A 4,006-nucleotide genomic window follows, 5' to 3' on the forward strand; every position below is an offset into this window, starting at 1 on the left:
TATTACAGGGGCTCTGTGTCATAAAAACAATATACAGTACATAACAATTTGTAGAATTATACATAAGCCCTATATATGTAAGAACTTTTTAAAAACATAAAAATGCATAAACATCAAAAAATCATACATCAAATATCAAAATTCATTAAAAGTATTTACATTTCTTTATTTTATACAATTTACATAACACTTGTAGAAATATATATTATATTAATTAAGAACACAGACAAAATACATCATTCATTAAAAGACATAAAAGTTAAAACATTTGGTTCATTATTTACATTTCTCATTAAAACGAACAGAAAACTTTCCTGATTAATAATATTTTACGATCAGACGTCAAGAGGCATATGGCACTTTTGCGTGTCTGTTTACGGTACCCTACCATTGATTGGACCCACACCATACCCGGCGCTTTCGCGTAAGTCATTCATTACATAATGGGTTGAAGGAGTCACACTTTATACAATCACGTGGCCCGGAGACTTGTCAAGCAATCGATCCGCATGCGGGGTGTGTTCTGGGACTAATATATGCGTGCTACTGCCTAGTCACCGTAGGCTACCATACTTGAACTCATGTCACGCCCGGCGCTTTCGCGTACTAGTGGCAGCTAATACTCGCGGTGAAGAAAGGTGGTGAAAGTCGGCACAGGCACAGCATTTAATATCGCAAAGCTGCTGCAGGCATTTGTTTTGCTTGTGCGCATTTGTCTTTGAGAAATTTGCTATATTTTTTTTCCATTAGTGTCATGTCAAAGAAGATCAAAACGGCAACATAAAAATGGGATAAAATTATAAATTATAAGCCATCATATTTTTGGCCATATCAATATTAGGCCCTCGTAAATTTTATACTTTATAGGCCATAAATAATTGAATACTAAATTATATAGCCTATTATAAAGTACTAATAAGGTAACATAATTCTAATAACAATAATATAATAATAATAATAATAATAATAATAATAATAATAATATAATAAAAATAATTAATAGGCTTAAAATAAAATAAGATAGAAATGAAATAAAATAAAATAGGCCTAAGTAAAACAAAATAACAAAACAAAAACATAATGAATACCAATCTTTAGACGAAGCACATTTAATATATCGTAATAATATAGGCCTATTATATTCAATCGAACCGGAGAGTCCATCAACATACTATTTGCTTTTGTACACGCTGGACCCAGTACCGGTACTGCAAACACAGACAATCAACACTCAAAAGTCAACCAATACTATACACATACAACACCCCACTGTACCGCCGGGAGCTGAAGCGATCGATCGTGCATCATCAATCAACAGCAGCACATTACCCGCGGTTTAAAAAGGGGCGAAGTGCACGGTGCGAAATTGAAAGAGGCGTAAAGTGCACGGGTCCGAAATTGAAAGGGTGCGAACCGTCCTGTTTCCCTACTTTTATATACATTGATGAAATTTTAAAGATTTTTTTTCAAGTTTCTAACCGGCGCAAATCGTTAAGTGTGTATTTCCCATTGACATCCAAAATGGCGTAAGCCAGTCCTCAATATGCATAGGTACGGCGTATATAGGACTGGCAAGCGAGTCTAACTAGAACTACAACATCATTCATGACATTGTCCAATGTGTCATTCATACATGCATATACAGAGAAGTCCTGCCAGCAAGACTTCAGTCTTTATCATATAATACAGAGAAGACATCTTCTCTGATTTCTGATTGCAGTTCCAATAATTGAGAACAATCCTCAAATGTTCAAAATTTGTAGTTGGTCCTGTGTCACAACCTGGGGTACCTTTGTGTTACATAGTAAAAAAATGAAATGGTTCATACATTTTACCTACACATCTCATTTGAAGTGGTTCATCCTTCTGAGCATTTTGACACCTTTTTATGGAAATCGGTTAAAAATGAGAGAGTGCGGGCAAAAACAATCACAAAGTAGGGAGGATGTAACCCCACCTCTTTTTTCCACATTTACAATCATTCTGAGCAAGTATTGGTCTTTTAAATGAACTTTTGTATTTATTCACTTGGTTTAGATGTCTGGGAGTTCATTTAGACATTTTTTACTAGATTCAAATTTTAAAGGGGTTTTAAATCAAATTTACAATATGAATCCCTCCCTAATCCTCCTCCCCTAATCCTCAGCCACCCTTGGCACATTTCATGCCAAAGCGTCATAAGAAAATAATTGAAAAATATTTGAAAACAGGATAAAAACATGAGTAATATAGAATAAATTAGCCTCAATTTAAGACCTAATTGAATCTTCTAAGTGAAGGAATACTCAAGAGACAGTGTTTTGAAATCCAAACTGCGCATCAAAATGTAACAAAGCCACCTTTTTGTGTACCCCAGTATATGGCACAGGATCAGTTACTACTACTCTGATTGATAGCAGAAATAATCTAGCCTTCTCCACTCCCGCACAAATACATTGGTTTTCCATGCAGAAATAATGTTGATCGAGAAATATATCTTCTATCCACGACGACAGGATAGTTACTGTGTGCATAGAAGATAGAGTGTGGTAAACTACTCACATTTAGTCCATACTTATGTAACCCGACCTACACCGAAACAATTTGATTGATAAGGTCGTTTGCAGAATGAGAATCATGTTAGCTCTAATCACAGATTATATAATCTCCATTAATCTGTGATGCATGCATGAAATTTGGTGCGTTTTCAAAAGTTGCAAAGCAAAATGATGCACACCGTTGAAATTGCTTAGAATTGCTGGTTTGGATAGAAAATCCCAAGTTACGTATTTTCACTTTGTTTGAACTTTTTGTAAATTCAAACAAAGTGAAAACACCCATGCTTTTTTATTTTAATCGTATTATTTAATATTTGTAATAAAAAAATTTACCTCAGAAAACTCGTAAAAGATAACAAATTTTAAATAAAATGGTCAATTTGGCAGTGTTGCCAGTATGTATTTAATTAAAATTGTGGCTGCCTTGTGTGGTTGATGTCCAACAATCTGTCCAGAAAAATTTACACAAAATGATATTTTTAGTAAGTACAATCGTGATGAATTGATCAGGGAATATGTACAATGTGTCGCTAATATGTCAAGAACAATATCCTCATATTTTTGAGACAATAAGAAACTTTGGGGAAAAGTTTTTATTCATATGAATGACATTGTGCCCTGCATGGCAACTCCCTACATGTGCGTAAACAAGTATGTGACTTATGGAAAGATACACGCACATTCTAACTTAGTATATAACGAGCTATCAGCTATCGTTTCTTCATATTATAGTTAGAACTAGTGAGGAATCCGAATGCCCCACCATTGCATCCTTTATCATATGGGTGCCTATCGTGTTAGTGGAAAGCCGTATTTGTTAAAAGAAATTTCAGTATGATAACAGTCAATGTCTGTGCTGATGAAACAAAGTTGGACGTAGGCAACTAGTTAGAACCTTTCAAACAATATGTGATAGACAGGTTCTTAGCTACAATGTAGAAATTGAGGGTTGCCTGTCATTTGAATAAAATTGCCTGTCCTAATTTGACCTTTAAAACATTTACCAGACATCTATAGCCCATTGGGGATTCAAAGAGTTCAAATATATGTGCTGATATAGCCTTGTTCTACAAATTGGGTTTACTAAAAAGGTCAATTAGCTTCTCAAAACATACAATTTATAATATAGCATCTGTCAAAGGCATTAATTTTGCCCGTCCCAGGAGCAAACTCCCTGTCTAAAATGACGGCCAGACGGGTGGCTAGCTAAGACCCTGGTGATAGATGAAGAGGTAAACACAAGTTAATGGTTATGGTTTTAATGGATAACAAATTGTCATTTTTTTTGTCATTAACTGTGAATGATCCTAGCACTTCAGAATAGGTCCAAAAGTTGCCAAAAACTTGTTATGTGCGGTAGTCCCAGTAATGAGACCTGCGGACATTTTCATTTACATTGGGTATTATCTGAATTGCTCTAAGCTTGCACCAACTTGTTTTTTTTTTTTCCTTCTGGTACACACAGGTCG

This window comes from Amphiura filiformis, chromosome 6 (assembly GCF_039555335.1).
Source record: "Amphiura filiformis chromosome 6, Afil_fr2py, whole genome shotgun sequence".
Taxonomy (NCBI): domain Eukaryota; kingdom Metazoa; phylum Echinodermata; class Ophiuroidea; order Amphilepidida; family Amphiuridae; genus Amphiura; species Amphiura filiformis.